The sequence below is a fragment of the Antechinus flavipes genome, chromosome 1, assembly GCF_016432865.1.
Source record: "Antechinus flavipes isolate AdamAnt ecotype Samford, QLD, Australia chromosome 1, AdamAnt_v2, whole genome shotgun sequence".
NCBI lineage: Eukaryota > Metazoa > Chordata > Mammalia > Dasyuromorphia > Dasyuridae > Antechinus > Antechinus flavipes.
In genome coordinates, this window is record NC_067398.1 from 75,810,890 (window position 1) to 75,826,166 (window position 15,277).

Below are 15,277 nucleotides of genomic sequence, written 5' to 3' on the forward strand. Positions count from 1 at the left end.
AAAGGAGTTGGATGACTTTGTTAATTCCTCAAAGGAATTACAATTTGCTCCACTTTCACAACCTTTAGAAATTGGGGTTCTAGGTCTCTTTCCTACAATGGAAGTACCAGTGGAAAGGTACTGTGACTTGATTAAAACTCAGTGGTACCAATGAAACACCTCAAATCTGATATCAGAAGGGGAAACAGAGAGAATTTAAAGAAAAGACAAAGGGAGATCTCTTGACAATCACATCTGAAATACTGTGTTCAGATTTGAGTACCATATTTTTAAAAAGCCATTAACTAGCTGCAGCACATCTAGATCAAGGTGGCCAGCATAATGTTGAAATTCAAAAGGAGGTCATTCTAATATGCCTTGGTTGAAAGAACTGAGGGTCTTTAAATTGTAGGAGGAAAGACATCAGTGGGGAAAACACAACTTCAAATATTTTAAAAATTATTGTGAAGAAGTTAGACTAAACTTCTGATTGATTTTGGAGCGCAAATCTCCATTAACAAAGGATCTACAGTTTCCATCTAACATTAAATTTATGATCCCATGAAGTTATAGTAGAATATTTCAGCTTAATCATTAGAGAAAACATTTTAAGCATTACAGCTTAAGTGGAGTAACCTTCTGGATATAAAGAATATTCCCATCTTCAAAGGCAAGTCCATTATTACTTGTACATGTTCAACGGAAGTTTCCTACTTCAGGTAAGAGCTAGACCATAAAAAGAAGAGTGATTCTATTTATAATACTTATTATTTATTGCTCAGGAACCAGAAGACATTCAGAGCTCACTAGTATTTTAACCTAAGTTGCAAATACTCTTCCACATAGACAGAAACTCTGTTTCATATCCAAAATCCAGTAATGTATGTTACTGTGCACCATTTATTAGCTTTAATTCTAAATAAGACAAAACAAAACAAGTCTCAATTCCCTTGTCCTAATGATAATCTGTAGTAGCTTCCTTTCTAAGCAAATAGCACTCCAAAATGGTCTTTATAAAACATATCGATATAGGCACAGCCTATTTCAAATTTATATTTTCTTAAGGAAAAGAGAATACCAATTTGTACACTGAAGGTATAATAAATCATTTATTAGAAAAGAAAACAAATGATTAGAAAGACTGTGTCACAAGAGACAGGGGACATACATGAGTTTTTTTATGAAAGTAAAATTGATATAACATGGTAAAACATTGAATATCATAGATGAGAGAGTGAAGACTCCAAGTTGACACTTAGTTGTGAGCCTGGGGAACTGGAGAGATGGTAGTGCACTCAGCAATAATAAAAGTAAAAGTTAAGAAGAGTGGAGGATATGGTTAGAAAAAATATAACATGCTGAGCTTAAGATGTCCATTGGACATCTAATTCAAGGTTTCTGAGTGCCAGATGGAGAAAGACTAAGCTTCAGGAGAGAAGTTAGGGATGGTCAAATAGGTTCTTGAATTCTCTGCATAATGATGAAAATTGGAATCCTGAGAAATGATAAGATCACCAAATGCAATGGTAAATAGAGCAGAGGGTTGAAGACATAGCACTGGGGGACACTTAGAGTTAGCAGACATGACCTGGAAAAAAGATCCAGCAAAAAGAGACTAAGAAACAACAGATAGGAAGAAAGTAAACTGAGTGATGTAAGTGTTACAAAAACCTAGAGAATAGAAATTGTCAAGGGAAAGAGGATCAGCAGTGTAGAGATTTCATGAGGAATGAAAAAGGAGAAAAAAAATTCATTTTGACAATGAGGACATCATTGGTAATTTTGAGGGAAATAATTTCATGAATTGAATGAGGAGACTAAAAGCAAGACAGTAAAGAGTTATTAAAAACAAATAAAAGGAAACCAAGTGGAAATACTGCATGTGTATGACTTTCTCAAGGAAGTTAGCAACAAAATAGGAGACATGTGGGATGGTGGTTTATAGAAAAGTATGGATTAAGTGAATGTTTATTAAGGATGGAGGATACATGGACACATTTTTAGGCAATAGGGAAGTAGCCAGTACTCAGGAAGAAGTTGAAGATTGGTGAGAGTGGGAATCATAGAAAGGGCAAGCTAAGCTACAAGGGAAGACAAGATAGAATGAGATCACTTATACATAGGGACTGTGGTATTCCAGGACAGTTCATTTAAATATAGCTGTTAGACACGAAGGCACATTTAAATGTTACTATAATACCAAATTGGATATTCCTTTCTGCTAGAATATGATGTACTAATAACAGACTTGAGATCTTCGTTTTGACACTAGTTTTGCATGACTGAGTCTCAGTTTTATTATTTGCAAAATTAGAGTAACAATACTTTTATTGCTGTGACGAAAGATATCAGAGATGTAATGTCATTATGAGTTATAAAAGTGTCAAGGACAGAGTAATGAGTGTATATTATTTGGTGGCCAATTCAAAATAGGGAAAAACTTGCTAAAAAACAGCTTCTTTTATTTGAAGCCTTCAAGAAGATACTAAGGAACTATGAAGTGTATTTTGTAGAGGAGATTTTTTAGGAGATAATAGTTGAATTAGGTTCTTGTAATGTTCTCTACTCTAAATATATAATGTTCTCTGGGAGCAGATTTCTTGGGGAGCTTCTGGAAGCAGCCTTCATTTCAGTTCACAGTGATAATCACCTCAAATACAGCTAGCTGTTGAAGTCTAGTCCTTTATTGTCTCTTCCAAAATAGCCCAGTTAGCTTTCCTTGGTTCCAAGAGCTCTTGTTGCTAGTCCTTTGCCTCTGCTAGCTTCAGCTTCTAGCTCCCTCTGAATCCAAAGCCTCCAGCCAGCACAATGGTGGAATATCGAATGGATCTAATTTCTCCTCCGAGAGAGTGGGCTTGTGGGAGTTGTGACTTATGAATCTCCTCCACTGAATCCTGACTTGTGACTCTCCTGAAGTCTCTAGTGGGCTAGTTTTTCGGTGGGGTCCTTCCTTTATATGCTCTCCAAAGGTGTGAACTCCAATATGTGACCCAGTGTGTGAACTCTCTTAAAGGTATGAACTAAGTACATAAGCACTGCCTCTATCAATTCCAGTGACCTAGCACCCTGTTTCAAGTTTAGGCCCATAACAGGTTCTTCCAACTCTGTGATGTATTTATGAACATTCAGAAACTCTATTATCTAAAAAGACAATATATGAAATCTTTTCTTATATGTTTTCAATCTGTTGAATACAAATGGCCAGAGTGTTAAGTCCAAGCTAGCTTCCTGGAGGCCTCAGGATCAGCCAGATTCTGGATAAATTAAAGTGCTTGGTCTTTAGGAGGAGAAATGAAGGTGATTTCTCCTGGATTCTTGAGTCCAAAGTCATCAACCTCTCTCTTCCTCATCCTGATGCCAAGTGAAGTCTGGCCTGTCTCACCCCACCCTCTAATCCTTGCCTACAATTAACTGTATACACCAAACATTGAGTAAGAACCAAACAGTGAGAAGAGCCATTTTCCCAAACATATGCTAATAGAGTCATTGTCTCATATGGAATAGCTAATTAGAATTACATGCTTGGTTGTCTGATTCAAGCACACTTTTTTCAGCCCTTTAAATCATAGAATCATAGAATTTCAAATTTCATACTGCCCAGAGAGCTCAGAGATTACTTAGTTCACTCACTGTCTTCATCCAATATGTTAACGATGTCCTAACAAGTGATCATAGGATCCTTTGCTTAAATTCATCCATTGGAATAATTCTCAGTACTCTTTGAAGGAGCCCATTTTATTTTGTGGCATTTTTAATTGTCAAATCATTAAATAACTATCATTTTAATCACAGTTTTAGATTATAAAACACTTTATGAATTTGTATGTATTTGGTTGGGAGTGAGATTGCTGCTAGTTCTGTGATAATAATGGTATAGGTGATACTGAGGGAAGGAACTGCCTGTACCAATAAAAGTTAGAAAAGTTTTTGTTAACTCACAGTTTTTAAGAACTACATTGAACCCTGAGGTTAAATGGCTTTCTTAGAATCCCTAGCCTGTGTCAGAGGGAACACTTTAATTCTAACTTTCTGTCCACGGTACATCACTGACTCTCATGAATTAATGCACTTTTTCTCCTTTTTCCTCTGTTTTGGAAATGGTGTAACTGAGGCTTGTAGAGATTAATTGACTCCAAAGACATACTTAGCTAATAAATGATGGAATACAATATTGACTCCAAATTCTTTATTCTTTTCATCACATTGTGAGAATTAGATGAAGGTTTAGTTATGAAATTTAGTTCAGAAAAATAAAATTGAAATCTAAGAAATGGAAGTTAATGGCAGAAGCAGGAAACAAAGGTTAATGGAGGTAAAAATGAAAACAGATGTAAGGATTTATAAAGGAAAGGGAAGATATAATTAAGGATTTACACTCCCATGATGGGGGGGGGAGGGGAAGGATTAGGTACTCTCAATAATTTATAATTTCTACAGGATTCAGCCAATGGGGAAACAGGGAAGGGACTTGTGTGTGTGTGTGTGTGTGTGTGTGTGTGTATTCCTAGTGCTTCTAGAGTTGTGTAATTAAATGCAGTTTTAACTTCACCCCTCCCAAATCTAATAGTTATTTCTTACAATATAATTGCTGTTCATCCTCATATTGAACTGAAATATATTTTCTTGTGACTTCTATTTATCTGCTTTACTTTTGCTTTCTGGTATCCCACAGATTAAGTCTAACTCTTTTTTCAGATGAAACCTCACCAAATAAAGACAAATTATGCTCTTAGTCATCTTTTTTCTTGGGCAAACTACCCTGAATATTTAATCAGTCTTCATGTGGTCTGATTTTTATGCCCATCGTTATATTGATTCTCCTTCTCTGAACATGCATAATTGTGTCAATATTCATTGTAAAATGCAGTGTTTAGAACTAAACACTCTCTTCCAACTGTCTGAGCACCAGTGAAGAGACCTTATAAAGGACAATTTTGGTGAGCCTCCAACTCCACCTCCACTACTATCCTTGCTCTTCAAACCATTGTTCAGTTATTTAGTCATGTCTGACACTTTTTTGACCTTGTGTACTGCAAAACAATATTGTCAATGGAATTTTCTTAACAAAGTGAAGTAAGGCAAGCAAAGATTAATTTTTTTCCCCAAAAATCACACAGGTAATAAATGTCTGAAGCTGGGTTTGAGCTCAGGTCTTTCTGACTTTAGGCTCAGAGCTCTCTACACTTAATTACCTCATTGCAAACTACATTTATATGAATTACACTCAAGATCATGTCAGAGTAATTTTAGAATCATCACTAACTGGATAAAATATGTATCTAAATGATCATCAAATTAGAGGATAATATGAAGATGAGAAGACACAGTTTCAAGACAATTTGTTTTTATATAGAATAGTGAATACTATCAGTTGGAAGTCAGGATCACCTGCATTCAAATGCATCCTTAAATTCTTGCTACATGATCTTTGCTCTTTGCTCTTGCTAAAGATCTTTGATCTTTAATTTAGCTCTCTGAACTTCAGCTTAGTATCATCTCTAAAATGGTCATAATAATAACATTTACCTTACAAGGTTGTTATGGGGTTCAAATGAGATAAATATAAGTAAAGCATTTTGTAAAAATTGACTATCTACATAAATGAAATATTACTAATGATAAAGAAGTTGTTTCATTAAATGGGAAATTGATAGATGTAATATTATTGTTTCTGATGATTGCTGTTATTTAGAAATATTTTCATTGTCACAATGAAAGGTCCAAAAGAGCCGAGAAATTGCTTTGACCAACACATGTTTGAGATCTTTGCCAAATGGAGAAATATCATCACTAACGCTGACAACCTAATTTACAAAATGTCACAGAGGAAAATTTCTGAATGTACAAGAAGTATCATCTCACAAATTATTTTTTGAAAGCTGTTAAGGGAAATTTTGCCGATAGAAATCTTTTTTGTAACCTCCAATTATATTACAGCACTCATATTTAAAATTGGAAATAGGACAAGAGATAGAAAATGAAACGTTCACCATCATTTTTACAGCAAACTGTGCTCATTGCTAGCGACAATGGAACTACAGTTTGAACTCTGTATCTGATGTTCTGTAGGAGGAAGGATAAATGGTCCTTGATCATCTAAGAGAATGTGCAATAAGAACACCTGGCTTACCTCAGGCCACTTACCAATAGCATAACCCAGGGCAATTGACTTAAGCTCACTTACCTAAATTTTTTTCTCTTTCCTTCCTTCTTTCCTTCCCTCCCTTTCTCCTTCCCTCCTTCCTTCCTTCTTCTCTCCTTCCTTCCTCCTTCCCTCTTTCTCTTCTTCCCTCCTTCCCTCCCTCCTTCCTTCCTTCCTTCCTTCCTTCCTTCCTTCCTTCCTTCCTGCACACTTATGGTCACATTATCTTAAAAAAAACCCACTGGTATTTCCTCTCTAAAGTATTTATGGAATGGTATGGATAAGAAATAGAGGTGAAAGCAGATGGACGTAGAGATGTAGTAAACATCTCATCCTTTGCTGCCACATTTTTGTATATGCTGTCCTCTATGCTCAGAATGTATACTCTCAAATCCTCCTCCCCTTGGACCACTGGGTACCTTGGAGGTTCAGCTCCAATACCATCTTCTTCAAGAAGATTTTCTTGATTTCCCCAATTGTTAGTGATTTTTTTCAAATTTTTGGTAGTTAAAGGTAATGTGATGGCATAGTGAGGAAAGTTTTAGATGTAGAAACAGGAATACCTTAGTTTACATCCCAACCCAGATACTGTGCTGTATGATTCTGTGCAAGTCTTTTAATTCATTTCAGTTCCAGTTCCCTTATTCATAAAATGGAAATAATAATATCCACCTTAACACAATTGTTGCACGAATCAAATGAGAAAACATATATAAAGCACCTCATGAATTTTAAAATGCTACCCAATTATCAAGTATTACTAACTATAACTATTATTTAATTTATTACTTTTACTCATCTTTAATATTTTGTAACCTCCTACTAAAATGTAGCTCTTTGAAAATAAGGACTATGGCATCTTGTCTTTGTACCCTCAGTGCCTAGTATACAGTAGGTACTTAGTAAATGGTTATTTCACTGATCATAGCATGCACTTGTGGAGGGAATACCTACATTTTTGAGATCATGTTTCACAGTAGCATACAATATGCCCATAAGGTTATAGTAATGTGAAAAAGGTTTATTTTTTTACTATGAGTATTTGTAAATTCTTGTCTGAGCTTCAGAGATTTATATTAACCAGCATTTATGTAGCAGTTCAAGATTTACAAAGAACATTACATATATTACCACATTTGTTTTAATGCTACTTCTTTGAAATAGTCTCTATTATATCCTTTGATATAATATCCTTTGAGATTTCAGTCTGGCAAGGTCCTTTGAAGATTGTAGTTTACTACTCCATTTTGCAAATGAGAAAATTAAAATAAAGAACAGGTGAGTGATGTTCCTCATGTCATACATTGTAATTCTGTGCAGGCATTGGGATCCATGTTTTTGTGACTGCAAATTCTTCTTTCTATCCATTAGAACATGGCAACTTTCTCATCCCTGTAGTATTCTCTTCTCTAAAATATAATTTTCTCTGTGAGCAGGTTTCTTGGGGAGCTTCTGGAGGCAGCCTTAGTTTCAGTTTAGAGTAATAATCACCTCAAATGCAGCCAGGAGTTAAAGTCCAAATCCTTTATTTTTTCCTTCCAAGTATTGTCTCCTGCCTTGGGTTCAATTAGCTTTTTTAGAGGCTAATCTCTTTCCTTGGTTCCAAGAGCTCTTGCTATTAGTCCTCTGCCAGCTTCAGCCTCCAGCCAGCACAAAGATGGAAGATGGAATGAATCTGTCTCTGCCTCCAAGAGTGGGCTTGTCTCTTAGTGGCCTTGTCCTTTAGTGGGCTCCTCCTTATATATGCTCTCTTAAAGGTGTGAATCTTGTGGAACTCTAATAAGTACTAAGTACATTAGAGAACTGTTAAGCGCCCTGCTAAACAACCATTGTTTCTATCAGTTCCACTGACTTAGAATCTTGTAAGAATCCTAACATTGTAAATGTTATTGTAAATGAAATGCATGTCCTTTTTTGATCTTGGATCAGTTTATATTTTCATTATTTAATTTCATTGTTTTTGATTCTAAATCCAACTCTGTGATCTTTTGTGATCTTTGTTTACATTCTAGTTCTTTTATACATTGGCTGGTTGTTTCCACACTCTGATCCATAAATTTGAAGAACATTCCATGTACTATTCATTTAAATGATAGTTAGAAATGGTGAGTGGAATGGGCAAAGTCATGTGTTTCCCTGATGGAAACCTTTAAAGTTAACAATGATCTATTAATCCTCCTTGTGTAATTCAGTCAGTTATGAATCCACAATATTGAACTAATAGCAAAGTTGATTTTGCCATTTAGCCTCAAGCACTTTTCTGGAAAATTTAAACAAACACAACTATCACATAGAATGAAGAGAATGATGGACCCCATCAATGAGATAACTCACCTATTGAAGTAGAAGGTTACAAAGATACTATGAGAAATTTTGGAGAATGAACTACCAAATATGTCTGCTTAACTCTCAATATTCTGCATTGCAGTCTATCCTATCCAGTATTGGTTTTCTATCCTTTAGCAACATCAGTAATTCTGATCTATATTTATTCTTCGCTATTAAGATAAAGTACACTAATTGTACTAATTGGAATATTTTCCAAGTTGCCATTGGCTGAGCTTCCCAGTATATTAGCAATGTCTTAACCATAGGCATCTTTGGAGTCTGGTGCAGGTGTGCCAACATACTTGGGCACAGCTGTTCCATGTGTTATATTCATAAAGATCCTAATTATACTTGAGGTTATTACATTTTAAGCTTATAAATTAAGATTTACATTTAGCAAAATTTGAAAATAAAATGACAAATGTGAGTATGTAAGTGTGTCAGTTCTGTTTTTTATGATTATTATTACTGTCCTAGACATCAACAGTGTTGAGAACTCCTTCCACATATATGACAATTAATCAGTAACTTATAGTCTTTGTTAGTCACATGGAGCATTAAGAGACTAAATGACCTGAATCAAAGGCTGGCCCTGATCCACAATTCTAAATATGAATACAGAACAATGTTAAATTTCAAACAATAAAATTTGGCAAGAAAGAGCAACATGCTCAAATATGAATGAGTGACTTTCTAAATTTAAATTTTTTTCTATAAAACTTTGATATCACTTATTCACAATTATGAACTGTACAGAAGTGGATTGGGATGGGGGTGGTAATAGGCTTTTCTTTCATCATATTATGTGTTTAATCTTAGTAATTAGGCAAGAGCTTTAGCATTGTATTAGTTTACAAAGGTTGTTGAGGTTGACTAATCATTGTTCTTGCTCTCCTTCTGTGATTTCCTATTTTCTTATTCTAATTGGGCCATAAACTTTTATTTTAGTTCTAATGGCTATTCACATCATTGGATTCTCATGTAAATGGAGTCAATGTACAAGTTCTGTTTGTAGAGTTTTTAGCCATCAGGCAAAGAATTATTTCTTCAAAGACAACTGGGGTATTTCTGTGGATTCAGTTATATTCAAACATATTCCAACTGAAGAGCAGAGCTATTCCTAATATAGGGTAAATGATTCTTTGTCCCATGGTGCGGTATTTAGTGGATGCCAAAATTACAATGATCTAACAAGTGTATAGTTCTTCAACATCATAGCAACACAATAGCCATTAAGAAAAATAATTAGCCAAGTTGGGAAGCTTCAAGCTGGTAGGTTGACATAGCCATTTGCATTGTTATTATTCAGTTGTTTCAGTTTGTCTGATTCTTCATGATGTCATTTGGAGTTTTCTTGGCAAAAATACTGAATTGGTTTGCCATTTCTTTCTATAGCAAATTTTTCAAATGAGGAAACTGAGGCAATAAAGGGTTAGGTGACTTGCCCAGGAACATACAGAGAGTAAATATCTGAGATCAAATTCGAAGTCAGGGCCTCCTGACTTAATGCCTGGGAGATTATTCACTAGCAGTCATTTAGCTGCCCAGTTGTGTTCCTTGTCTGTCACCAGAAATAAGAAGCCACAATGTAATGTGACTTTCTTTGCATAATTTTAGCTTTTAAAAAATGGTTTAGGAGTTTTTTTTTTCTCTTCACCTGGCCATTGTCTAATTGGGAAGATGAGTCAGGACTAAGGACAAACCAAGTGTGTTCTTTTTGTTTTCTATAAATTTCTCCTCTTCACATAGCAGTCCTGGAAAGAAAGTAAAGTTGTCAGATTTGCTACATGATACTTTTATTATAAAAGCCTAAGAAATAATTTTTCTATAGGATTTGAATGATTAAATTTCAATAAGTTGTTATCATGTCTATGCCTTCTGACTAATGCTAGATAACTTTCTATATCATTATTTTAGAGCAGCCCAGCCCATTTTTCATCAGTTGAAATTCTTTAAAAAATAGAAAATTATCCCCTTCTACCCATGCTCTTACCATGCTCTTACCCCTGAATGGCTGAATAGATTCCTCAAATTTTCCAAAACAAATTTAAAAAAATCACCTTTGGGTAGAAACCGAAGATGGAAAATTGCAACCCAAAGGGGGAATTATTCATAAAATTTAAGTGTCCCTAAATTAGGGCTTATAGTGGAAACAGTTTCACAATTTTAATTGTATTGGTCACTCTCCCCAAAGTATATAATGAATTACAGTAGTACCTAAGTACCATGAGAAAGCCAAGGACAAAATGTCAGACCTAACAACCACATCAAGAAAGGCTCTCAATATTTTTTGCTAATTGTCTGCTCCCTACTAGGCATAAATTGCGAAATGCAGCCATGGTCTTCAGCAAAGAACTGGCACATCCTTGTCTTGCTTCCCCTAGGGAGCTGGAGTGGAGATCCAAAGGCTAAATGATTGATTTTTGTTCCTTTTGGTTAACTAAAAATATTAAAACCACCAGTCCTTTTAACACAAAAGCTGAGAGATTAAATGCTTCTTTATTTTGTGGTGGACCATTGCCTTCAGTCTCAAGTAAAATAGATTTTTTTTCCAACACAAAGGGATTTTGGAAAACCAGGCAATTGCTTGATGCTCATAATTGTCCTGAAGATTATCAATAAATAAAGGATTTTTTTTCAGAAGAATGGAGTTTTGCATGGAAAGGAAACAGGCATTATAAACATTTCTGTTAGGTTTTCTTCACTTGGGTTGGCTTCAGATAAATATCTTGGGGGTGAAAAGGAGGATTGCTGAATTTACTTTCTTGGCTGTGGTTTGATTGGTCAGAGAATGTGGTCTCTTGAAGGAACCAATAATCATAGAGAGGAATGATTGGAGAGACCTTGGATATAAAGAGATTCTAAATAAAAGGTGATATCATTTAAATAAAAACTTTAAGAAAAATGAAGACTTATTAATCACTATGAATCTATAAATCACATAGCTTGTTAGTGTCTGAAGTAAGTTTTGAATGCAGGGCTTCTCAATACCAAGCTCCAAAAGCATATTTAGATTATTTGATGATAACTTTCTTCCTTCTAATTGAACAATTAAATTTAACTGAATGGTTATCAAACAACCACTACAAAATAATGTAATAGGTTCTAGAATATCAAGACAAAATGAAATATAGTACTTTCTTTTAAGGAGCTTACACTTTATTGGAATCAGAAGATAAATATACATGCTCATATTTAGTCTATGCATCATAACTGGAGAAATGGGAGCAAATACAAAAAAAGTGATCAGAAAATGCTTCTCAATAGAAATGGCTCTAGAATTAGAAAACTGTTGACTCAAAAATGTGCAGTTGAGAAGAGAGTGCATTCCAAATATGGGGGACAGTCTATGCAAAAGTGCAGATCTCAAGGTTGCAGAAGACAAATGTCTGCAAGATATGGCTAATGTTTTCACAAATGGTTGCCTCATGATTTCCTATTCTCAGTCTGTAATCTAATGAAGTCAGAAGCATTTATGTTGCAGTAGCGACTGATTGTGAAATTTCTTTCCTACCATGGCAGAGAGAGAAATAGATCATGATAGGCTCTAGTAGCTAGGTCAATAACCAAAGAATGGTCCTTTTAGTTCGTATCTTAAAATAAGGAAAGCAAAATGAACAACTGATCTCTTCTGAAGAGTTACATGCTCTTTTCTTTCTAAAGTGAAATTCCTACTGGCATTCAACACTAGCAAGTGTCTCAAGCAAAAGCCTTTGGCAAAAATATATCATTTAATAATCTTGGATTCTTCAATCCATTCTCCAATTGATAAGTAATCAAAGGATATGAACAGACAATTTTCAAATGAAGAAATTGAAACCATTTCAATTAGTTATATGAAAAAGTATTCTAAATCACTATTGATCAGAGAAATGCAAATTAAGACAACTCTGAGGTACCACTATATACCTCTTAGATTGGCTAAGATGCGAAGATAATGATGAATGTGGGAGGGAAAACTGGGATGCTAATACATAGGAGTTGTGAACTGATGCAACCATTCTGGAGAGCAATTTGGAACATACCCAAAGGGCTATCAAAATGTTCATACCTTTTGATCTAGCAGTGTTTTTACTGAGCTTGTATCCCAAAGAGATCATAAAGGAGAGAAAGGATCCCACATGTGCAAAAATATTTGTGGTAGCCCTTTTTGTAGTGGCAAGAAACTTGAAACTGAGTATATGCCCATCAGTTGGAGAATGGTTGAATAAGTTATAGTATATGAACCATCAGCTGGGTGATTTCAGAAAGGTGTGGAGAGCTTTACATGAACTGATACGAAGGGAAATGAGCAGAACCAATAGATCATTGGACAAGCAACAACATAATAAATTCTGATGGACATAGCTCTTCTCAACAATGAGAGATGATTCAGGACAGTTCCAATGATCTTGTGATGAAGAGAGCCATCTACACCTGGAGAGAAGAAGGAACTGAGTGTGGATCACACCAGAGCATTTTCACTTTCTGTTGTTTGTTTGCATTTTGTTTTCTTTTTCATTTTTTTCCTTTATGATCTGATTTTTCTTATGCAGCAAGATAATGTATAAATATGTATACATATATTAAATTTAACATATATTTTAACATGTTAAAAAATAACCTTAGATTTGGTTCTAAAAGGAAATCCAGAAGATAATCAATCTAAATTATTCATTTTACATTTAAAGAACCTACGGTCCACATTAACAATATTTTCACCATCATGGACTCTCCTTCTGATTGGTATATTCCTCCTCAAAAACCATTGGTAGACTCATCTTCCTGAGTTCAGTACCAGCCTCAGATATTTACTAGCCACGTGACTCTGGGCAAGTTACTTAACCCTCTTTGTCCCAGTTTCTTTATCTATAAAATGAGATGGAGAAGAAAATGGCAAACTTTTTCAATATCTTGGCCAAAAAACCTCAAATAGGGTCATAAATTGTCAGACATAATTGAAAAACAACTGATTAAAGCACATTACAAATGCCCCCTTTGCATTGCTTCATACACTATGACTAAGATTTATTTCTGCGCTATGAATGTTTAGTCTAACTCTCACCTTTGATAACTATTTGCTCCTCTTAGTCTGGTAATGATTTCAAAATAAAAAAGGTTTATGTTAAAGACACAAATTATGACAGAGAAAGAAAACTATTTAAAGTTAATATAAAGACCAAAGTCCAATTAGATTTGGAATCAAACTGGTTCAGATCCAGACGTTTTTACTCAAAGACTATTTCACTTTCTAAATTCACATTAATTAATAACAGTAATAATAACTGAATTTATTTAGAATTTTAAGTTCTGCAAAGTACTTTGTATATATTAACTCATTTGATGTTCATAATACCTTATAATAGTGAGGCAAATGTTCTTTTTTCTCTCCACTTTACAAGTGAGAATCACATTGCTAAGGAGTGTAGCATTAAAACTTGAGACAACATTCAAACTTACATCTTCCTGACTCCGAGTTTTACACTCTGTCTGCTATATAACCTAGCTGCTTCACCACATACATAAATATATATATTCAGAAATATATGTATATACACACACATATATATATATTTTATATATATATATATATATATATATATATATATAACCATAGTACACATGCATACAAATATAGATGCACATGTCTATATTTATCTGTATATACATATGTATATACATACATATATAAATACATATAATTTAATTCTATTTTCACAACAATTCTGGAAGATACTATTATTTGTCCCCATTTTACAGTAAGGAAACTGAAACAGTGGTCAGATGATTCATTCACTATCACTAATAAAAAACTGAGGCTGGATTTAAACTTAACTCCGCCTGACTCCAAATCCAATATGCTATTCTCTGTGACATCTAGATTTCCTTCTGATTAGAGGAGCTCTAAATTGCCTTCTAGATTTTATAATGTGTAGAAGAGTCAAGTAAATTTTGTAATTTAAGAGTTTAGAGAAAGAAGGATAAATTAAGAAATTAGCAACTGAAAAATCATTAAGACCTGAAGGATGTAAGAGATAAAGTATATCACTCTAAGTATAACATTCAGCTGTTTGTTATCTTTCTATGGTAGGTGCCTCTCCTTTCATTTTATTCATGGATGTAATGAAAAACACCTGATTTAGTTGAAAGCATGAGGAGGAAGGAAGCTATACATTCCCTGACTCTTAAAGTCATCCTCCTTTGATTTATTCTCAAACTTTCCTGCCTATGGTGCTTTTGTTATTGTTGTTCAGTAATTTCAGTCTTCTCTATCTCTTTCTGATCCCATTTGCAGTTTTCTTGACAAAGATACTGGAGTGATTTGTCATTTTCTTTTTCAGTTCCTTTGATAAAGGAGGAACTGAAGTAAACAAGGAGTCACACAATTAGTAAATGTCTGAGGCCAGATATGAATTCATAAGAATGATTCTCCTGATTCCAAGGTGCTTTATGCACCTATTTATTATTGGAACAGTGAAGTTTAGTGAAGTTTAGCAGTTATATTAAATGTAACATCAAATAAAATCTAACATTATATGTTAGCTTGGGCAGTTCAGTTGGACTGTAGGTCTTAGTTTCCTAATATCTAAATTGAAGGAACTATACTAATAGGCTTCTGAGGTCCCTTACAACATGAAATGAATAATACTCTTAGAGAAGGAGGGGGCAAACATGGGAAGAAGAAAAGAGAGAGAGAGAGAAACAGAGACAGACAGACTTGGATAAATTACAAATAATATTATAACTCTTTAATACAAAAGAATTTATAATTTAGGCAGCATTCTTATTGCTTCTCGAGGCCAATGTACCTTCTAAAGTGTAAGCTATTATTATATATCACTCTCCTTT